General features: G+C 35.5%; 1 protein-coding gene across 4 annotated transcripts in view; it reads left to right on the forward strand.

Annotated features, from left to right (window-relative positions):
• Positions 1-24860, forward strand: part of ERC2 (ELKS/RAB6-interacting/CAST family member 2) — a 445445-nt gene that overhangs the window by 380338 nt on the left and 40247 nt on the right. For all 4 annotated transcript variants that reach the window (XM_051627871.1, XM_051627872.1, XM_051627873.1 and 1 more), the window contains one exon: positions 5613-5800. The gene's annotated coding sequence lies outside the window, so the exon portion shown is untranslated. The remainder of the gene's footprint in view (positions 1-5612; positions 5801-24860) is intronic.

Consider the following 24860-nt stretch of genomic DNA (forward strand, 5'->3'; position numbering starts at 1 on the left):
AGTGTCTTTTTGCTAATAAGTATAAACAAAATGTGCTCATTGATTATATTATTATTTCAAGATCAGGAGGTAAAACATGAGGAATGCTCAAGAGTATATTCCCCATAGCAGTGTATATGATTCTTAAGCCATTAAGAAGAAAATAACCTATCATATCAGAGTTAGTACGAATGGTTGTGATCATAAAGTTTACCTAAAATAATTGGATAACTTGCTTGCAGATTAAAAACATATGTGATACTTGTATGTCTTTATGCTCTAGGCTTTAGAATTAATTGCTGTCAGCACAGAACAGACCAAACAAAAATAGATTTGCATCAATTCTTTGTAATGGGAAAAAAGCTTGAATGACAGTGAGGATAATTCTATTTTGCGTTTGGGGGGAAATGGCTATACAACAGTCACATACTGGAGTGCAATTTACTATATATGGGAAAGAATAAAGATCCTTTATGTAAATGTAATAGCATGCAAGTAGTACCTTCAAAAGGAAAGAAAAATGTCTCTTGTGTACAGAAAGTTAGTCTGCTCCAGCTGTCCTCTCTCACTTTGTGGGGGAAAGACATTTGGGGAAGGGCCAAAACACAGATATTCACAAAGCATCCAATTTTTGGTTCAGCATAATGTCTTAATCAGCTTTTACAGAGCTGCTCTGCTCTGTACTAGACATGCTATAAATGTGCAATACATCCCTACATGTAAATAAGTCACACTCCCTGTAGTGATGAGAACAAGATGACTACATATTTCAATAACTGCACAATGCTGCAGGTAATAGAAAACCAGCAGCATCGAGTTGTTTTTCAGCTGAGCAGGGTACCAGAGGTGGAAGTGCTGAATATTATGGCTTGTGTCTACATCATTGTAAATTTGTGGTCATACAGTTGTTTAAAAGATCTCCAGAAGTCACACACAATAACATCACAGATGGCCAGCTTGTGATAAGATCCATAGACTGGAGCCAGCTAGCAAGAACTTAGATCTATGATCTTGTCTTTCTCCAGAAGAAATGACCATAAATCTATTTCCTTGTCCATCAAATTATCAAAATAAAGACATAACCGGTCATGTTCCCTCGCTCAATCATGCAATATGAAATGCCTGTTTTGTGATCAGATAATGGGTGAATTTCTGGTTATGTGCTGAGTAAAGGGCTTAGGAAATAGAGTCTTCAGGTATATTCTGCAAATGTCATGATCTTCTTAGGGGGTTGCCCAATCCATGGCAGGGAAACTCTGTGCCTTTGTGATTCTGGTTGGCTTCATTCTGCCCTGTCTCTCTAAAAGGAGGAGTGTGGTGAAGAAATCCACCAGAGGCTATTAAGGGCTGAGATACTGTTTGCAACGCATAAATTCTGTGAAGGTTTCTTAAACTGGGAGACTATATCAGAAGCCACCACAGGAGAAAGGGTGCCGTGGTGAATGGACCTGTGATGTGCTCCAATGTTCTTTAGCTCACTACCAGGCCTCCTGTAGTTCCCCCACCACTCAGATGATTCTCGTATCAAAGTGTTCTAAGGGTCAAAGGCAAGTATGGCCTCTACTCCAGACTGGAATCTGTTCTTGACCTAAGAATTATAATTTCTTTCAAGCTTAGTAGAGTAGTCCAAAAGGTTATTTTGTGGTGGACAGGGAAGAATTTGGGGAAGGCAGCTGAATGTTTTACACTTAATGTTTTGCACTTCTCTAGCTAAAAATCAATTTAAAATTTTTGGGTTTTGTTTGTTTTTTTTGGTTACTCGTAGTGTAAGGTGGAAGGTAAGTGGAATCTGAGCCTTTAAACAGTATTTTGAAAATATTGTGAATGAAAAATAGAAGTTTAGCATGAAAGTGTGATTTTATAAAATACCAGAAAATTTAGAAATAAAAATGATCTGTTGATCCTAAGTGCATCTTATTTTTGTCTCTCAATATGTCTTTTCAAATGCCTTACAAATAAGGTTCCCGTCTGAACCTTAAATCTTCTCTACTACTACTGCTATAATATGGAATTTCTGAATAATCAATAGGCTTAAATAGATTTTTGTTACTTATTAATTCTAGATATCCTAGATATTTGCAGCTAATAATTTCATATATATTTAAACCAATATACATTGAATTGCTCAGGACAGAATTGAAACCATGTCAAACTAAAACAGTTTTTGGCTTTAGAAATTTACTGAATTGTTAAGCAAATACTCTTGTGTATTCTGCATTTAGGCTCTTAAAAATTATCTTTATGTTATAAAGTATTGTGTTTTACATGATTAATCTGACATGTTCATGTAAGACAAAATGCTCTTCAGTATAAATCAGGTCTACAGAATTTACCTAAAATTTGTGGAGTACGAAAGTTCTACAGCACAGTCTTTTCCTAATGTATATATTTATCAGCTAAAATCTTGATTGTTTTGCCTGTATTATGTCACTCATGTCTGGAAAGAACAGCATCCTGCTGTTTGTGAAGCTGGTCTCCTGCTGCTACTTAGCCACTTGTAGGATTCTGTCCCAATTGCTCTAATCCACTCTGTTTCAATAGCACCATATTTGGACTCTTTCACACATTCCTTTGCTGCTCTGTTTGGGATGCTCTAGGAGCTGAATTAGAATGTTAATGTTCCGTTCAAAACAGAAGGAACTTCTTTGTTAAATCATTGTATAAGGAATGACCTCTCTCATTCCCTTGGACAGAATTTCTACACATGCACTATATTATTTTCCTTCAAACTGCTGTCCAGAAGTTTGGGGCACTATTTCAATATATTGGTTTACTTCATACAAATCAGATCCAACATGAGGTTTAATGTTGCAGCAAGTCCTGCTACCATCTTAAATTATTTCTTTCCTGTTGTAACTCCTCATCCAGAGCTAAATGCTCCTTGTTACCATTATGTCAAAGGTTTACTGATATGTTTTTGAGCCCATTGTGCAAGTCAGGACTAATTAAAGCAGAGAACCAAAAGAACTCCAAAAATGGTGTTAGAAGTGATGCCAAAACACAAAGTGCAGTGTAGATATTTTTGCCTTACTTTCAAGAAGTTAGCAAAGATTTGCATTTGTATTTTGCCAGCAGGTAAAAAGATCCCTAGACAGAACAAGGTTCAGAGAAAACAACTTCAATCTTGGTTGGTATACATTGTTTGTCACTTTACTTCACACCTAAGCCTATTGGGTGTGGAACTATTTGTGGCTAAGAATGCAAATGAAAGGACACGTCAAACTCCTAGGCTTATACTTGTTCTTTAGGGAATTTGATTTAGTTTACTGAAAAATAAAAGCATGATTGAACAATTATGTGAATTTTACTCTATGGATAGAAAGACATTCCTTGGACACATGTAATAATGCAGGAATCTCTGCTGTAAAATCTCAAAATATTCAGTGCAGTCTATGTTGCTTATCTAGGTGTATGAAGGGAATTAAGGCACTATCCAGGTAAAACATATTTTAAGTAATTTCACGAAATGTCTTTCACTTGTACCACACTCCCTTCACTGAAAAGCTTAGTATATTTTTACCATGTTTGTTTCAGCTGTAGCTTTCTGCAGTCCAGAGTTTCCTCAGTGTGCTGAGATTACCATCAGCAGGAGCCAGGATCTGATGAGAAACATCATCCTGTAAATGGGGTTAGGACTGCACGTGGACACTGGAAAAGACAGCAGCTACAGCAATTTCATAATATTTAAATTGCAGTTTTGCAGTTAGCAGTGGAACAGATAATATAAGGGAAGAATAGGAGAAAGAAAAAGACTTCAGAAAGTGAAGGTGAAACAGGGAAAAAGAAGAGAAATATAGGAGGAAGCAGAGGAAACCATACTGAAGTTGTGGGACAAAGAAAAAAGTAATAGCCTCCTTTCTTGCTTGCATTTGGCAAGTAATGTGTATATGATTTGTTCACAAATGTGTTAACATGTCTAATGATAGAAACATACAAGAAAGAAAGACATTTAGAAGTTTTTATCAAGGGGTTTATTTTATGTAATACAAATTGAAGAGATTTGTAACTGATTCATCTATGCGATATTAGCTTGAAGAGTTGTGGTTCTGCTGCTCCTTCTCTGTTTGTACTTTAAAATTAATTGAAAGGCTCATTGTTTTGTTTAAACTGTGAAAGCTTCCAAGGTCAATGAGTGAGGTAATTGACCTGCCAGTTGTAGGACAAAAATATGTATGTTAAATTGCATAATTAGTTTTAATTGCATAATTATGGTGTTTAATGTGTAGAGGTCAAAGGTTACTATTACATTTAGAAGTCATGGCAAGAAATACAAAAATAAGCAACATGGTTTAATTCTGTATTTCTTTGGGTTTTAAAAAAGGGGTACACTGTGATCTATCTGTGACCTTGGATATTTGATGATTATAGCAAATAATATGTTGCTATTACACTTTTTGGAATCATAGAAACACCTTTGTAAATGACTAAGTGACTGTACCAAAGACTTCATTTAGGTTTAGAGTGCACGAAAGTTAATCAACAGTGGGAACTCAACTGACAGCAATTTAATCTGATTGGGTAAGGTAATTACATGATTACCAGGAGTGTTTATATATGGACAAGGATATTTTTATTGGAAAAAAACCTAATTGCTTTCTTACTGAGAAGAGAAAAAAACAAACAAATTTGTTGTCACAGGTTAAGAGGACATCCTTCGTTCCTTGAAATAGCTTCTTTTCATACTTTAGTAACAAAATGAACTCATAATTCTTTACAAATGTGCACTGGGTTTATGCTATGAGTTCCTCTATTTCTATGCTAGAAATAATGGTGTCATTAAGTTGTTTTGGTTAAGAAGGTCATTGCTTACACATTAATTGGGCGATAGCCCAAAGGTGTCATGGTGCTTGTAATTCATGTTCTCTTTTACCGTGCATAAACATAGTTGCTTAAAGACAGGTTGATTTTGCCAAACTTAAGCCTAAAGGTCCATTATACTAATGGATATTTCTGGGAAGGAGGGCATGATTAGCTTGTCTGTGGTGGTAAAAAAAAAAACACAACAAAACCCAAAAACAAACAACAACAAAAAAATCTGAAACAAAACAATGTAGAAGATAGGCAGATAAAAGATGATGTTCCTAAATGCTAGAAGAAACAGTCTCACTTTAGATGCTCTGAATGATCCTTTAGAAAATGCTCTTTCAGTCTACTGACAATGGAGGGAGCATTGGGAGGTGAATCTTCCTTAACAAACTTCAACCTCTATGAATACCTCCCTGAAGTGCACTACAGAGTAGAATCCCATTTGGCTAATAAATAGTGGCTTGCTACAAAGCCTGGTAAATTAATGGGCCAGTCCTGGCCTTGGCACTTGGAATGGTTGTGTTAGAGTCCAAAAAAAAAGAAATTGAAACTTATAAGAATAACTTCATATTTCATTGGTAGCTATTGAACACATTCTGCCAATGGAAATAGCAAACAGTCTAAGGGATAATTGTAAGGAATGAAAAAAACTAATTAACTAAATGATAAATAAGAAATAAATGAATTTTTAAAATGAGCTATATAATTATGGGAAGTTCTGTGATGCAATCCATGTTCTAAAAATATTTTTTTCTTCCTTTTGCTAATTTTTCCCTTAATACGTTATTTAGAAAATATTACAATTTTGAATTGTTTTTCTAAACCAGATGATCCAGTCACTGTTGGAGGCACATAGCCACGGCAAAATCTCATGATGTACATTGATCACCTGTCCAACCTTTGCCTAGAGTGTGATCCCCAGTTCCTTCAAGAGATCCATCTTTACCTGTCTATAAAGAAGAGGAGGAGGGAGTCATCTGGGATATTCAAGTATCAAAGTTTAACACCAGAGCAGGTTGAATCTCCATTTATATTATTTTCTATTATGTGTTTCTAATATGGACTTGATTATTTGGTTGAAGATTTTTTTTCAGTAATTATATAGTATGCTCTGAAGTTTTACCAGTGTTAAACCTTTTTTGTTTAGACTCCTCACTTATTAAAACTACATATGGATTTTTCATAGTTTCATGGTGTGAAATAGAACCCAAAGTCATTCTTCTATTATGAAAGTTAGGTAATACTGAGCATGCTGGCTGGCTGTATCTGTCATCTGAACATATGCTTATCACAGAGACCAAGATATCTTGTTTAAAACTGTGCTGTTTACTGTAGTGGTACCATTCTGGATTTAGCACATACAACCTGCCAGGTCCCTGGCAAATATCCTCATTTTCATTCACTTGTTTCAGGGAAGTTAAACTTGCTTCTTACTCTTCAATTTTCAAGAGGACTTTGATATCCACTAAGCAGACAAGGTTTCACTCACTGTGCTTAGGACTGCCCCTCTCAGAGTCTAGCACAGCCCACACACAATCCTGGAATATGTCCAACTTGTTCTTTGAGCAGAATGTGAACCTCTGACCTTCTGGGCCTCCGGCAAGAGTGCTGCCTACTGAGCCACCAATACCCAGGCCATCAATAAGTTTTAAATGCCAGTTGCAGACTTCACAGAGATAATGACTTCAGTGTGTAAAGGTTTTGTTGTGGAGGCTGCAGTCTCACATATGGCGTGACAGAGTAAATATGCTAAAACCATAGAGAGCTGTTGCATAACTCGCCTTGATATAACAGTTTTTGTAATATGTTTCAAGGCATGGAATATTATTTAAAGGGACCCTATTATGCAGGCTTAGGCCCAAAATGAAGCTATTATAAAAAGAATGTTTAGCAAAAACAGAAATATGTCCATGAAATTGTTGGAGTGGGAATTTCAAGATAAACTTACTTGGATTTAAACAGTTGCCTGCATTACATTGCACTGTTGCGCTAGGGAATGAGAAACAGCAAATGAAAATACTATTAAGTGAGAATCAGAAACTGAAACTGAGCAGAATTAAGATAAGAAAAGTCTATGACTGTTGTTATAGCTTCTTAAAAATCTTATCATATCCTGAAAAAGATGAGAAGAAAAAGTAAATTCCAACATAGTAATTCAAAGTAGCATTACTGAAACAGGTAAATAAATGTATTTGCATTTTTGTATTATTTTTAACCTGCTCTTAAGTAAGTTCTTGCATTTTATATACATATAAAGCAAAATTTATATGAAATTAGCTTTAGAGTTTTGACACATTTCCATTTTATTGATGTTCTCTATTTAAATTTAGCATTAAAAGCATACTAAAGACATGGTGATGCTTGTGAAATTAAAATTGGTAAATGCAATTACACAAAATGTTATTTATAAATTTTATCAAGAAGAAAAATGTAGCCAGATTCAAGCTAGGACTTACATTATGGGAAGGTTGTTAGATAAATCTTATGAACCTTCTATGGAGCAAAGGCCAGGAACCCAGGACCTCTTTTCCCAACTGAGTGCCCAAATCACTAGGCTACAGACTCTTGCTCCCTCTTGTGTTCTTTCTCTGGCCCGTTGAATCTTGAATTATTTTCTCTACAACGATACAGCTTTAACAGGAGAAGTTTAATATATTCCTATCTTTGTCCCAGCATTTAATGCAGCCTGTAGCCTCTTGAATAGAACATTCTGCTAAGAGACATTGCTTTGACTCCTAGACTGAAGAAGCTGTTGGACTTGGGGATTTTGCTTCTGGGATGAGCAGTGCTGCTGCTAGGCTAGGAATGACTGCTGTTCAGGTACCATTTTAGAAATAAATAGCACCTGAAGAATTTGTAGGGAACTCACCTAGCTGTTATTTATTAGGCTGGCTTTGAGAACGCCTGTTGGATCAGACTCCTTAGATCATGTCTGCAGGGGTGGGATTCATTTCTGGATCCAAGCCCAACTTAGCAGAAACTGTGCAGGGAGATGTTCAGACCTGGCAGGGAAGATAAGCTCTGGCCCTGCACAAAGATGCAGCTCCTGTGTCTGGCCTATCTTACCATGGAAAGCTGTACTATCTTCAGAGAACAGACATCTCCAGGCTGAGACAAGGGTCCTGAGACTCACCATTTTGGCTGGAGTTGCCTAAATTCTGCCAATGTCCCATTTAGAATTCCCATATTTTTAGGCTGTTAATATGTTTATTTTAATTTAACAGCTTCTTTGAACGTAGTACTGAGGGTATTTTGTGAATCTGTTTTTCAAACATAAGTTGACTTCAAAACAAGGGGATAAGAAGAATCTGTGGCTCAAAAGTGCATTAACAGTTATAGGCCATAAAAAAAACACAAAATACTGTACATTTTGAAGCTCTGAAAAGTCAAATCGCTTTAAATGTGTTAATGCTTTTCAGGCAGTTCTGTAGAGAACGGTGAGTATTAGATCTGAACTCAGGAACAGTAAACTAAATTTAACTGCACTGTCCTTCTTTCCTTATTCATGCAAATGCACTTATCTGACTCAGTGGAATTATTCTGGCAAGTCTATGTCTAAGATCAACTAGAATGAGTCTGGTTTCCTTTTAAATTGAAATGCTAATTTTGAAAATAACATTGTGAATTATTTTTAGTCTGAAAAGATAAAGATAGTATAAAATTAGAACTGTGGAACTTCTTGGCAGCTCTTTCATTACTGTTTCTACCTGTTTAAAACACTAGAGGAATAATGTGATTCATTTCACATTACTTTTCTGGCAGCAGACATATTGCCTAGTTTGGTATCCAAATGTGTTACATTGTGAACTATTGCTGCTTTGTAATATGGTAAACTGGGAATGGTTATGGTGGGAATAGAAACTTACATTTAAGACAGGCTGTTGGTTTTAAAGACAAGTCTTTTTCTGCCTTGCTAGTACCTATTTTCATAGCAGTGGAGCTTTTCATAAAGCAGGATGGCACTCAGTGCAAGTAGGGAGGGTGCAGTCCGTATCCTGGTTATTGACTGAGTAGATTTATGTGCAGTTCATTTGGCAGCATTTATGTTTCCCCACACAGGACTTTCACTAACTCATAACTGGTCTTTAGAAGGGCTATTGTTTGCATGATTTAGTGCTATCTCTCCTTTCACAGTGAACAGAAGTTAAATTGCTGAAGATTGTAAGTCAAGATCATAATAATGATTTTGTGTGCGTGGGGACTGACCAGTGCAGGGATCTGCTGAGCATGGGGTTGATTTAATTGCTCTAGAGAAGTGAGTGTTTGTTAGTGTGTGAAAGGGGGAAATTGGTGGGTGCTTAGATACCAGTGTTACAAATTTGGGATAAATCACTAAAAACTCATTGTAATAACACACATAATAACAGACAAGTACAGAGAGGCCTGAAAGAATGGAATCAGAAAATAGAGTAGAAGAGTAGAGAAAACACAAACATTTCTACAGAAATGAATTTTTAAAAAACTATGGCTTGATAAGAGTGGCAAACTTTAGAGGCGAATAGAGGTTTCCTAATTTTTGTATAACTTTGGATAAAACTATCCAAAGAGAGGTTTGTCAATGGATTATTAGTAGCAATGATTCCTCAGCCTGAAATAACTTCGTATCTTGAATAGCAAAAGATTGCATGGCCTGTTCTCACTGTCCCCTCTTCAATATTGCCACAAAGGAAAAACAGACTATTCACAAATGTCTGAAACTTATTTGCATTCACACTCAGAAATACAGAAGCTGCTACAGCATTTTTCAACTTAACAGATTTTTTGATAGAAATAGTTGCTTTATCAAACCTGAAACCTCTCTCATACCAAGAGTAGTTTAGAGAAATTTCCTTTAGGAAGCTTTAATTTCTAATAGCAAATAACTAATTTATTAAAAATGGAACCTCTCAACAAGAAACCACGAGAGAAATCTGCATTACAATACCCAGAGCCTAATCGTTAGGGCATTATCCTTTAAGACATGCGACTTTGGTTCCATTTCCTTTTCTGAATCCAGCTGAATAGAGACTTAAACCCAGCTGAATATCTAATGCATCCAAGGCAACTGTCATTACCACTGGACTATTGTCTGTAATAGGTTGGGTATCTCTGCTTTTGTGGAAATTGTGAAAGGATTTGTCCTAATAGTAACAAGACCTTTCTGAAATCTCCACAATTCCTATAGGCTAGGAAAGAATCTTTGTGCCTGGCTTTATTCTAACCCCCAGGCTCTGAAGAAATGACTCTAATAATAATTATTTTATGTATTCATACCAGGCAACATTTATTAATCTGGACCCTAAACTAAATCTCAATATCAGACTCCATGCAGAGCTGTCTTTTCCATGCCTCTGGTTATGCCTGTCAGCTATCTCAGGCTTTTCTCTGGTTTTCCTATATCCACACTTTAAACATTTCAACCAAATCTGCCTAGCAGTAGTACTTGGGATAGAACAGAAATCAGTTTAGTGGCATTTTTCAGTATAGTTTTCTGTCTCTGTTTTTGCACCTTATACTTTATTATGGCAAGATGAACTCAGTGGCAATCACATTTGAAGATGCTTCTAGTTGAAACGTGCACCTACTGGAAAAAAATATTCCTAAACCTGTCGTAAATAATTTGATTGTGGCTGGGACATTGTTTTAGAATATGTAGTCAGCGATGGATTCCATGAAGCTACAGGAATCAGGATTGTGCCCTGTCAGTGTGTAAGTATTCTTCTGAGATTACCAAAAGGGATCAGTTACCTTGGTAATGTGTCCACCAATATTTATTGTGTCTATTTCTTTACACAGGCTAAAAAACATTCATCATGTGGGAATGTTGGTCCTGATCAACTTGAGCTGAATTTAAATTGATGACCTAAAGGTTAAAGTCTCTGTATCCCATTACCTCTCCCTTGGGCTGTCCAGTTCCCCTACAAATGGATTGAACACCATTTTTAGTTTAGCAGTGGCATTGAAGGAAGAGCGGCCTTTAGAACTGTTGATCTGATGACATGATCAGTGTCCTGTTTAAGAAAAAGCAGATTTTACTATGACTTTTGCAGTTTGTCAATACTTGATGAAGAAAGTTCTGAACAAGTATTCAGAGGCTGGACTAATAAGTTAACCAGCCTGTTAGATAGCTTTAATCCAGTCATATGGGAACATAATGCAGTGTAGCAGCCCGGTGAAACTTGAGATTATGAGAACAGCTGAATAAATTTAAACACGTTTTTGAGCATTTTAGCCTTTGTCATAAAAATCTGATAATATAGAAGAAAAACTCGTAACACTTTCTTTTGGTTTTGTTATTCTGTACAGTAGTTGAGAAGACTTAACATTTCTTGTGTTTGCTGACTTTAAAGAAGTAGTGACAATTTCTAACACTACTTTTTGCCTCATATGTGGACTATTCTTTCTCACTCATTAAGGAATGAATCTGGTTTCTGTTTTATTCAATATTGTATATACATCTCACCCATAAATATTTAAACTAAGTAAATATAGAATCTTAAACATGGAATATGCTTTCATTCTAAACTGGTGGCAGTGGGGGAAGGTAAAAATATTTTATTCAAATACCAGTGTTCCCTTTGAAAGAGAAAAATAAAAGCATTTTGTCTACAAATTAGAAAGATTTTGCTTGCTGTAGAGTAGCAAACTTTTTACCAGATTAGACCTATATTGTTATATTTATATGTATAAAGGTCAGACTGTAAAGGATCTATAGGAAAGGGTTTGCAGACACTCACTTCAAAAACACGTGGCTAGTATTCAGCTCCTATATCTGGGGCTAATTTAATTCTTCTTCCCCATTCAAAGTGCCTCTCTCCTGCCTACAAATGCAGAACAGATTCCCTGGTAATTTTCTTTCTTGGAAGTACCGTTATTTTATTCCTAGCTGGGAATAGCATGAAATGGAAATACATTTATGACTCTGCTTAAAAACAAACACCAAACAAAATAAAAGTAAGGATAATCTGAAAGATAGTTCCATAACAAATTGATGCAGAAAAATGCAAAAATATGAAGCATATTGAAAAGTACACAACTGACATTTTCTCAAGGAAAATTTCCTTTAGTATACTCACTTTTTGAAGTAGAGTAATGTGGTATATCTGCAGTCCTTAATTAATTTTGGCTTTATTGCTAGTCAAAACTGGTAATGCAAATTCATGGTTTTAATTCGATCCATGCAAGTAAAGTTCAATGCATGTCTAGGTATGCAGTGGGTCTAGATCCTATTCTTACAATACAATTAAGAGAGTTGTAAAAATAAAGTTTTATTAAACTGAATACAATGAATAATGGGCATTTGTGCTTTACAATGGTATGACTGTGTGACTAAGTAACTCTCCTATGTATATTACTCACCTTCCTTCCATATATATTGTACAGTCTGAAAAGCTGAGGGATACTGAAGGTTACATCCTGAGACACAATCCTGCAGAGGCTTTCTTGAACAAGGATAAGGTCTTTTTTATGTTTTGGAGTCTGTGGTTCAAACTGTAGCTTGTGTAGGTAGCTAATGGGCTAGACCAGCCCCTTAGTAAAGTCTGGATCCTTTTATGATCCTTTTATTGTTGAAACATAAAGTAAGCTTTGATTATAAAAGGTGTCTTCTGTAAACAAAGACCATTATAAATAGAGTACTTTGTGTTTACCTGGCAAGATCAGACCAAACCTTGAAACAGAAATGGAAAGTAGGTAATATTTTAATATGCACTAGAGATGTGTAACTAACTGATCAGTATGAATCTCCTTTGTTGAATTTGATAAGGTCATCAAAATCATTTTCAAAGGCGGACAAAAATCCACTCTTTATTTCAGCTGTTTTTTCTTTCTAGACCAAGTGTCCAAACTGGACCAGTGGTAAAGAATGCTTTAGCTAAGTTTAGAATTGCTTCTCATTTTTATTTTGTCTTTCTATCAAATGGAAAAAGAATTTGCAAGATAGCATTAAATGGTGTAATCTCCATTCTTGTGGAGAACAGGAGGGTAGAAAAATATTTTCAAGGAGATTCAGTGGTTATTGTTGACTTTTTAGTATTGAACCTGTGTTTGTGGAAATCAATGGCAAAAGCTTTATTGATTTCAATCTCTGCTGGTTAAAGTGTTACAATAACGAATCCTAAATTCAAAGATGAATTCTTAAGAGTGTGGCTTTGTTCTCCCATGCACACTGACAGATACAGGAAGACCAAAACCTTTCTTTGGTGTTAGATCAATACTGTAATGAAAATGCAAATTCTTGTGTATGCTACCACAGCTCCCAGAGAAGCACCATTCACACACTGGTCCACAAATTTAGTCTGTGTTGGCACAGAGCCCTTAACATGGAAAGTCAAGACAGAAGGAAAGTGTCCTGTCATTTCTCCCTGAGCTTTTATTTCCCTTCTCTTCGAACTGTCCTCCTGAAATTTTCCACTTCAGCTACAGGGTTACTCTGAGTACTTCCTTTTGCTAAATTTGTTACATGAATCTAGACCTCTGGTCTGCAAGCACCATTTTCAGATGAACATAAACTTTTGTTCTTTTTGTGGGCTTCTTAACTCTGCTGTGCAGAATGAAGCACAGTCCCTTTGTCTGTAGTTGTAATATACTTCATTAGTTTCCAGAAGACAATAACTTGCTTTATTCCCATTTTAGAAGGATTAATTATACTCAGAAAAAGCTCTCAAATAGCAAGCAGAAAAGGAAACCAGATGTTGCGGAGTTATTTAACCAGTGTTATTTGCGGACAAATATTTAAGCTATGTGATTAATTTTGTCATGGAACCTTTGGAAGCTGGCTACTGAGGGAATAAAACATCCAAAGTGTAAATGAAAATGTATTTTCCCTGATAGTATCATTCTTTTACCTAACTACTGCAGGCAAATACTTTATCAGTTCCTGGCCAACAAATTTGCAAAAGTATTTGATTAGAACAGGAACAATCCCCAAGGCATATTGTGTATAGTCCTAAGTCATAAATAGGCTTTTGTTGCATAAGGCACAGTTGTGCATTTGCAAGAGTTTCAGTTTTCTGAGTGCTAATGAAATGGTATAGTGATAAACCTCTGTGCAAATTTGTTTTTCTTACAGATGCAGAATCTAAAATAATGAGTGTTTAGAGCAAGTAGATTAATTCATCATTTGGACACAAATATTTAAATGTGTTTCAATGAGAGCAAGCTTCACTTCTGGAAATAGCATTTGGCAAATCAGACATGCAGTTTCTCTTATAACAATGGTTTGTATAGTCAGTTAAAGTTAACATGTGTTCCAAAACCAGTTTCTATCTGTTTTAACTGATTTTCATGTTGTTTAGTACCTGTAAGATTTTTAAGATGTCTTTCTAAATTGTAGTAGCTGTATGTTCTAGGCATTGTAGGACAAACAAGAATATCAGTGTGTATTGTCCCTTTCATCATTTCTACATTCTTGACATCTCAGATATCTTGAACTGTGGTATCTCCCCAAATTTGTCTTCCAGCTGTCGTCTTGAGCACCTAGAGCTTGTCTTCTGCCAACCACTCCTGCCTCATGTCATTAATAGAAATTATCTAAATGACAAATGTTACAATATTCCAGTTACTAATATCTCAGCACGTGTAGAGATATATCTCATGTTCAGCTTTGGCTTCCTAATTCAAGGAAGCACCTCATCCTTCTTTTGCCAGATTTGTTCTTTTAACGTTTTTCATCCAGCATTTCAGTGTCTCCTTTCTTACAGCCTCTAGTGGCTCTTCATTCTCTTATGCAGTCTTTCTGCTGTGTTATCTTTTCCCTCTACAACCTTTTCCAGCTGCAATATTCCTTCCAAGCTTTCAGCTTAATTTGATTTATTTTTTAGTCTATCTCCAGCCTCTTTTCCCTTCTTTCCTCATTAGTAACCTGCAGGCTCTTAAACTCTGTTCTTCCAAACTAGAAACCCCACTGTCCCAGGTTATCTCATCTATCTCCTACCTTTTCAGCTTTTTCTTGCTGTTTTCCAATGTCACAGAAGTTTTGTAAGAGTTGTGTGACAGTGATTTCACTACTCTGTTCTGACCTTAAAAATTCCTGTTACTTGGGTTGTGCAAGTGCTGAAACCTGATGGATTTTGCACTGAGCATAGTCAGTGAAAAAAGAAAGTATGTAGTTTCTGTCATCAGAGATGATAATAATCTGTTCCTCTTTTTAGAATACCATTTCCTGTTTATGGGAACCCATTATTGCTGACAGTTTGTTGCCAAGAGACTTCGTTCTGAAATGTATATTCATCTTAAGGTGTTTGAGCTTTTTTTTTTTTTTACTATATGAAAGAATTGTTTGCTTTATGTAACTATTTCCCTTGTCTAAATGTAATTTGCAGAAAGTGGTGATAAATATTAAATCGTTCTTGTGAAACTGTTAAATTGTCAGTTTGAAAACTTAGTAAAACGTTGATGTTTTCATTAGATCCCAGTACTAAGGAATGTCCAGCTTTCATCATGGCAGAGTTGTTTAGTTCCATGTAAGTCTAACTACTCTGCCCTTGGGAGATATCTTAACATCACCTGCTCCTAAATTGAAAATTATTTGTTCAGTTATTTGTTATTATTTTTGGTGGGGTTTTTTGTTGTTGTTGTTTGCTTGTTTGTGGTTTTGTTTGTTTTGTTTGTTTTTTCTAGAAAGGATTTTTTTTTTTTCAACAGACATCTTTGATGTGGGACAGAATCCCTGCAATGTAAAATAAATCAGAGCCTGAGATGCTATTAAACAACCCTTTAGTTCAAATACATCCAGTTCTAGATAACCCAAAACTGTTCCTTCCTGCCCTTGTTCTCTCTTTCTTTATTAAACAGACGTGTAAATTTTGGACAAACTGTTCTTTTGGCTGCATCATGAGCTTCTAATCACTGGCACTTTGTTGGTGAATGAAAATACAGTGCTATGTAGAACACATTCTCAGTATCCTGAATAACAAAAGTTCAGGAATCAGACAGTACATTAATGTCATTCAGCATAAAATAGAATCAGAAAGCTGAATGTTTCTCCTCTCACCTAAACAATTAACAGCATCAATTTAACGAATAACCTCAGAACACCCTTTAAACTGTATAGAGTTTATCTATACAGCCTTGATGTAGTTGTGTGTAAATAAGAACTGCAGTCAGATTTACTAAGCTGTGTTTGGCTTATGCCTGAGCAACAGCTTTTCCTTTTTTTTTCTTTTTTTTTTTTTGTTTTTTGTTTTTAATAACACCCTGCTTATCTTTCAGAGGCATACAGATGTAGGGCCAAATCAGATTTTTCTTGAAAGGAATGAAGGAATGCATAGATAAATGCATTAGTACCTAGTTGAAGCTTAGTGTTTTGAATTCTGTAGGGCTTTTTAAAAGTAATGATTGAGAATATTAGCAAGTAAGTTCTTTCAGTAGATATGATTCTTTGGGATGGAAAGTGAGCGTGAGGCAAATATTACAGGACTATAAAAAAAAATAAACAAAAACTTTTAAAAGAACCACATACAGAAAGGAGGAAACAGATCTTAAGATGTTTTACATTTATTTTCCAAGTCCTTGTACATCCAAGAAGCCCCAAAACAAAAATCCTACAGAAACATCATGGAAGTGTGAGGTGTATTTAATCTCTGAAAACCTTACAGTATACATCTCAAAAGAGAAAAATACCATGTGCAGGTATTTTTCAATATTTAGGAATATTCTGTATAGGAAAGTGTGTAAGAACAAGAGTTGGTGTTTCACCCAAGTCATTCTTGTCAGCTGATGGCAAGGTACTACACAGCACTATACATTCATGTCCTCAACTCCATTGAAATAAAAAGCTTCTAGGCCCTGTCTACTAAAGCTTCCCTCGAAAATACTTTTCTGGTTTGTCACACATGACATTACATCTAGCTTTAAATCTCCTTGGTATCTCCTGTGTTTATGCATTCTGCCTCCTGATCTGCTTCCTTGTGGCAGCCTAGTTAAGATTGCCACATGTATGATATGACTGTTATAATTCCAGTCTCATAGACTGCACAGAGGGATTTCTTAAATGTACCCTTTACTTATAAAATACATGTGAAAATTACAGAAAAATGGAGAAAAACATTTCTGTGTTATTCCCTTCTTTGCTTTCATCAACATGTTTCAGAGTAGTTTGGTCTCTGAGTTTTTCCAGTGGTACAGTTCTCTTTTATTCTTGTCTTTCTATTCTGATGGTGTATGTCCACTTAGGAAACAGTTATCTTTTTAGAAAAAGCCTGTAAAACTTATTCTGCTTCTCTTCTTCCCCCAAAGTTTTTTCAGTTCTGACACTGTAGGTTCTTCATTGCTTAGTCTTTGTTTTTAAAACAAGAAATAATTCAATGGACAACCCACACTGTCCTACTGGAATGGGGCTGTGGCTTTATCCGTGGCCCTTTGATGCAGCATCAGACACCTAAACATTAGGCATCTCTTCCTGATGTTAGAAAAATACCAGTTAAAGAGATAATGATTGAGAAAGACCTAATTAACCGAGGTCTCAACACGGAACTAAGATTTATTATAGATTTATCTTTCTGCCTTCCGTCCTGTTCAGATTGCAGACACAGATATAAAACTTAAATTGTCACAAGATGCAAGGTGATCTACAGAGCAAGTTGTATGTCTAGGCTAAGAACACCTGTGAATTTGACAGCCACAGCATAAAATAATACTCTCTAGTTCTGGGCAGAGATAAATAGCATTCCTACTTGCTTCACAGCAGCTCTGAAACCACATCTTTTCACATGAAGTGTAAGGAAAGGTCCTAGTTAATCCCATAGTCTTGATCAATTATTTGCTCCAGTGCCACAGAGTTGAGGAAGCAGCAAAAAAGTATTTACTTTATCCCAAGTTCAAAATACTGATCAGATAATTAACAAGTAAGTATAACTTGCTTGTTTTGTTTTTGGTTTGTGTTTTTTTTTCTTTGTATATGATGAATTTATAAAATGGAGGAGAAGAAGTAGAAAAATAAATAACAAAACACGTACATGACATCTATTTCTGTCAGTCCAGTGGAATTGCTTAAAAAAATAACAGTTCTCAGATGATTATCTGCTAGGTTGCTTTTTATAAAATGTCCACTTATGGACCAGGAGGTCATTGCATTATATACTATATATATGCATGTGTGTATATATATATTTATGATCCTGATAGTGTAAAAGAATGGGTTTGAGTTTGTAAATAAGGTCTGTGTGTGTGAATGTGTACTAAGCAAGGATGATTTGTATTTGTGTGTGTGTGTGTACATACATGTTCGTTTCATGTAGATGTACCTACTAAGCAAGCTTAGACAACACTATGCAAAGAGCTGTCTAAACTTGTTTCTAGGTTCCAATCCTGTTTACAGCCTCTGGGCATTTTTTTACTGTAAATAATAAATAGGGGGGAAAAAAATTTCTACTAGAATTACTTATTTAGCAGCACTTCATAATCTAGTAAATGTATTTCTATACTGGACAGCACCAGACAGGAAATAGCTGTCATGTCTGCTATTGGGGTGACAGCTGTTAGTTAATTGAATCATACTTTCTAGAAGCCTAATCTGAAGCTTTTTTATAGTTCTCTCTTATACTTCTAGGAATTTCACTTTTTGAAAATGTTAGAAAAGGCTGACATATTGGTAACTAGACTAGTCATATTGGTAGTAGAAGTTATATATGCTAAATATTTACAAGTGCTGTAGGGCTACCAGTTTGTAAGAATGTTGAAGTTCCTTCTTTTTCAGTAATTGTTTTATATTGTGTCATTTTTAACAGCATTTTCAGAAATCAATATTCACAGAACTGTCTTGTCAATCAGGTCTAAGCCTTCTAACTTGCATGTCTTAAATGTAAGTAGGTAATAAAAAACAAATGCTAATTATTATCAAAAAAGGGTCTATTTTGTATGTTTTATTCCTCCATTTTATAGAAGGTTTTACATGAGTCTGTAGCAAGGATCCAGGGATTTGCATATCTTTTGATATAAAAAAATCAATGGAATTTTAAAGGGCTCTTCAGAATAGCTGCCTCATCAACCAGTTAGACTCTAATTGCAATGAAAACCTTGGTCGATAATTGCTAATGAATATTTTTAAGTGTATTTGATACAGAATGTCCATGCTTTAAATGCATATATTTGTGTCTAATATTAAGTTTATATTTAGCTTATGTGTATTTTAAGATTTGGGAATAATCTAGAGTTATTGTTTTTCATTTCAACTGGGAAAAAAAAAAAGATTGAGGTTGGCTGAGGCTGCCAAATTACCTAGTTACACCTAGTTAATCATTAAATCCTTTCACAACATGACTTAGAAATATACTAGTTAAAAACATCGTACATAATCAACCTTTAAGAAATAGTGTTTGGCAGCTTTAAATTTGTACTAAACAAGGAATGAATTATTGAAGCACTGAAACAATGACAATCACAAAGCCATCTAGATCCTTCCCTGCTTTTGTCTCGTTCACAAGAAAAGCACTTGTTATCTCTTTTCAATTTATATTCTGCATTTCTGATCTATACACTCAGTTTGGAAACAGAAGATCTGAAAATACCTAATGACAATCCTTGCTTCTTGAAGCTAAGAAAGTATTTTTTTTAGTTCATCATAAATCAATTAGTAATGATTAATATTATCTACATAGTATGAAACTAACCATTAAGAGAATATCTAAATTATGGAATACAGGAAATTAGCTGGTACATGGCTTGCATTCTTTCTAGCTGGGTAAAAGTGCATAGCATAAATATCAAAGTTCAGTCATGTATGACTTCCAATAAGCATGCTGTCAAATACAGTAATAGCTCTTCTGTGCTATGTAAATCCAAGCTACTGAACAGTTATCAAACAGTTAGCTAAATGACATTCTTTTGAAAGCTTTTAACTTAGCACTACCACAAGATATAGAGCTAATAACAAAAACAGCTGCATAGACATTCTAGGATGCCATAATTAAACTGATAAATCTGCAGTGACATATATGTGTGATGAAGAGATCTGCCATGAGTAGAGTTTTTTCTTTAGTGATTGTATGTTTATCTGTTGCTTCTTGTTGAAGAATAAAACTCCATGCTAAAAGCCACTTGATACTTTTAATGAAAGTAAAAAGGAACTACAATTTTGTTTAGAAGTTTCTTAGAAAAATATTTTTTAACAGAAAAATCGTTGGTTTTCCCTACTTTTTTGATAAACTGATTAGTATTACAGCAAAACCCGTGACCAGTATTCCTTTTATCATCACCAATCCATGCACTTGCAGCACATGGACAAACACAGAAAATTCTTTCAGAAAAAAAAAAAATGACTACTGTGTATACGATTTATTGAATCATTGCTGGAAAAATCACTGATTTCTTAGTATTATGGCTTGCATAGAAGTGTGATATCTTTTCTTTTAGCTCTACAATTGAGCTTTCATTTGAATAGATATAAAAATCTCTAATGCTGGACCTGGTTCTTCCTTCAAATATTCTTTGCATTCCATCTCATTTTCAGATATCAGCTATATTTCCTAGTCCCTGTATAATTGAGAATGAATGGGTTCAACTATGCCATTGCCTTCATGCTGTTTTCCTCTTCCCATTCTTATGTGTGTTGGTTTATCTTGTTTTAGGTTTGGAAATTTTTGGGGGTGGTTGTGGGGCAGAGAGGGTTGTATGCAGCATATGCAGGTTTCAGTTCCTGCTGAACACTCCAAAAGCCCTTCCCTTTAGAAGTATTGAACTGCTTCGTAGCAGATCAGAGGGTCAAGTTCATGTCTTGTGCCCTGGAAGCTGTCCATCTTCCTAGCAGAAACTCATAAGTTCAAGAAGTCTGTTCTGATTTTGAGACCAGTTGGAAGCTGCAGTAGTAAATGAGAGCTTGGACCAGTTCATGGTGAAATAAAGTGTGCAAAGAACAAATACAAAATTAATTTGAAATTAGAGTACCAAAACCTAATGGAAATGTTCCCTACTTATTTAGCATTGTCCACACTGATGATGATTTTTCCACACTAAGGATAACTGCTTTTGCTTATGGCTTCAACCAATGTTAACATCTGGTTATTTTTTTTGCTGTGAATTTTTCCCATTGCAAAGATAATTGGGAATTAATTATGATGTTGTAACAACTGTAGTAAATTACTATAGAAAGGTTAACAAAAGTTTATTTTAGCAGGTGTTTCTATCTAGATCATGGACCATGCTGATTAGTTCTTTTCCTTATTGCTGTATAAATCAGCTGGATGAATAGAGATGGACTTTCATTTAGTCTTTTTTCTGTTCTTTAATGATAAATCTGTGTTGCTTTTGGAGGTGTTTTTTGAGCAGTGAGTTTTGAGGGAGAACTAACAAATCTTCATAGGTGGTCATTACAAACTATTTTCACTTTCTCCTTGTTATGATATGTAACAAGCTAAAAAAGTAAATGCCTTGGGCTAGATAGAAATCTGTAATAAGTCATCATACATGCATAAATGCTATGATCGTGGTTCAGAAAGCCTGTGGAAATTTTGGCCTGAAGTATTTTGGAAAATGTTTCGACAATCTGCCAAGCTCTTTTCTTCTTCCAGATTAGTTAGTGGTTTCTCTGAGTGCAGGTTACCCTTCTGAATTTTTTTCCAGTTCTATGCAAAACTACTGATGTATTTCAAAATTCACTTTGCATGAAAGCAAAGCTTGTATTAATTATTTCTTTAAAAGATAACCTACCACTAAGGTATGTGACTGCAAATACAATAGTTTCATTTTTATTTTCAAAAACATTCACCCTTACCAAAGATGGCGTCATGCCAGTTTCAGGAACTCTAATGTGACTTGCAAATGACAGCCTCCAGGGGAGCAGGAATGCAGCACTCCTGATGCTGGCCCCAGGTTGCTGGGAGCCAAGGCAGTGCCCTGCTCAAAGTGTCCCACTTTGGCCACTTGTCAGAGCAGGAGCAGCCACTGCCCTGGGCACTGGTTCAGCTATTCAAGTGACAGTTCTGTGTCTCTTTCTAAGTATTATCAGCATTGCTGCAAGTGTAGGATCTTTTCAGGCTGTTGATTTCAGGAAAACCGGGATGGTTGCTGCAACTGGCTTTTGCCCATGGAGCAGAAGCAGGAAAATGCAAGTCCTGTTTCCTCTGCTGGGAAGGCCTGTGCAAGGCAGGTCAGGACAGCATGATGTTCTTCCTGGGATGATACCAGCCCCTGGGTCAAATATCCCACATGAATGGCAGGGAAATAACAGCAGTGAAATGACGGAAAGCAAATAATCTGGTTTGCCTGTACTTCTGAGAGATTGCTTTGTAAGCAGCGTGACATCTTGCTATGGGTGTTAAAATACTTGTGACATTCTGTAAGTGAAGAGTTATTTATGGGTAACACCATGACTAAGATCTTGTATCTAAGCACTGCCCCCTGATTACATATATAAGTGCCTGTCTGTGTGTGTGTGGCTTTCAGACTCTTGTAGAAAAGTGGCTGGGTATACAGATATGAGGGAGATATGCTTCCTTTTTTAGGATTCTGTATATGTCACTAGTTTGGGCTTTCGTGTCTTACAGTTTAGGAAAATGATCTCTATATGGGGATACTTAGGAACATTTTTGTTGAAAAATCTAAATTTGTCTCCAAAAAAATGTTTTGAAGGATGCAATACTGAGTACAAATTCAAGTTCAGATTTGTTAAGCAGATGGGCATTTTCTTTTGAGAAATGCTTTTGAAAAGTTTTAAACATTTGTTTGTTCTATATAGAAATCGAATTAGGATGAATTCATTGACAAGCACAGCAGGATTTCTACCACAATGTTGAACCTTCTTTGCACAAGACAGCATATACTTTTGCATTTTTTCTTTTATAATATGTCTAATTTTACTGCATATTTGTGTTAATTTACGTACATTTTATATACATATGGTCTGTCACTTAGTTCTCCGCTGCGTCATTACACAAGAATGCCAAAGCTGATTCTAATTGTTCAGCAAACTAAGGGAATTCAGGGAGGTTGCCCAGAAATTCAATGTTACTTAAATAAAATACACATGTATTTTAAACCTTTTAACAGACACATTCTGTGCCATATCCCCTTTACTAATATTAAAATAAGACTTATCAGCACAAGTTGCATAAGGTTGTGCTGCTGGAGCCAAATCCTGGGATCAGCATCTAGGCCACGAGCCTGCAATCAGTTACACTTATGTTGAACTTCATGCACATTTGTCATTCTTTTGAAATCAGCAGGATTATTCACCTCCATAAGACAAGTACGTGTGGAACTGTTTCCGTGAGCAGACCTTCCATTTTTATTGGCTTTTTTATGAATCTGAGAACAGGAAGAGAAAATCTGCATTAGGACCACAAAATTTAGCTCTTAAGGATCATATTGGAGACAAAATGTTGGTACTTGGGCTGCTGGAAGTCACTGAAGGAGAAAAGGATAATGCAGGCGACACGCATGGTCAGTGGCAGAAGGCGTGTTCGGGGGGATAAAAGAGATAATGGTGAACAAGAGAGTGGAAAGTGATTCCCTTGGTTCCCTAGTTGAGCTGAACCTTTTGAGGCCCTGTGAAAAATCACAAGCACATAATGAAATTATAGGAATGGCAGGAAAACGGTAGAATAATTGTAGAAGGCAAGATCAGAAGTTTTTTTTTTGTTTAAATTCTTAACATCTGGATCTTGTGAATACTTTCATGCCAGATTTTCACAAGCTGTTTAGTTGAACCTGCAGAAGGATGTTTTTTGGCTCATCCTAAATGGTAATGTTAATATCATCTAGGAAACATTTTGTCTTCCCTAGACACTGTTTTTTTTACATCACTCCTGGAAGTGCTGGATGCAGTTTGCACTGTCATGCACAGTAGTAGAATTTTTTTTCTGTCAGTGCCAGTGTTTAGCAACAGAATTTTAAATGTATGAGTAAGTCTGATATTAATGGTCATATTTCCTTTGGTTCTTCAGTTTTCAATTTTTGTTTGCATCTTCGGGATTGAATCTTTTAATAATAACATTCATGCCCTCCCTTCGCTGTCCAAATGAAAGACCAATAACAGGTATGAGAAGATTAAGACAGGCTAATTAAAATCTTGTTGTATTAGATGAATGTAACTTCTGCAGGTAACTAATGCCTTTCATTTTGAAAAATGATTTCAAGCACTTGAGGGAATTTGGAATGATATTTTATGTTTTATTCCAAGTAGTAATGTAGAAAGGAAATAAGACTGATTTTATTTTCCATTTTTGCTGTCTCTCTTCTCTCTCTGTTCTTTCTCTTGTTGAAAAACTATTGTCATTTATGTCATTAAAACACAGAATTATTGCCCCCAGACTTTCAGTGAACCACAGCTGTTGACCTTTTTTGTCAAAAGCTTTGAATACAAAGCTACATTGGGAACATTTGTAGCCTGTGGACCATGACAGTACTGTAGACTTCTCTCCTGTCCCGACAGAAGAGAGTGCCAGAGGGTGTGCTCACATAGTGACTGCATTATTTTCTGGCAATTGTGATAATGATTTTCTTGCTTTTGGTTTTTCTGCCTCCTCTCAAGTGTACGGTCATCCTTCAAACCTATTATACCACCTTCTGAATACTGTGGCTTTGTCCCTTAGGCTGCATAATCTATTGTTTGAAACGTTTACCAGGCTGTACAGATATTAAATTAAGTGTTGCAGTGTTATGTGGAATATGTAGATACTTGAAGCTGGATTTAAAAGACATCTTGATTTCCTTGCAATGTAATAGTATATTACATTGAACGGAAAAATTAAAAATTAACCTTTTCTAGTATAGGAAATGATAATTTTCATTGAAGACTTATAAATATTAAATTAAACACTGAATACTAAGCATGTGAAAAACTCAAGATGTCTTTGCTTGAAATATGCCATAAATGCTTTTATTTTTCCTGGAGATTAAATTAAGCACTTTTCAGTAGTGCACACCAGCTGCTGCATCTGTAAGTAAACCAAGTACTTTCCCACAGTACATGCAGTATGTTTCATTCTTAAAGCATTTTTTTTTGACAGGTAATCTTTATTCTTCTACATACAAAGTCAAAATTAAGAGGATAAGTAAAAATTATAGGCAAAATATGGTGTGTTTCACTTCTGTTGATTTAAATGGAACCATATTTTTATTGACAAATACCAGGACATGCAAAGCTCTGCTTCTGAATACAT

Source organism: Apus apus, chromosome 9 (genome assembly GCF_020740795.1).
Source record: "Apus apus isolate bApuApu2 chromosome 9, bApuApu2.pri.cur, whole genome shotgun sequence".
In the NCBI taxonomy this organism is placed as follows: Eukaryota; Metazoa; Chordata; class Aves; order Apodiformes; family Apodidae; genus Apus; species Apus apus.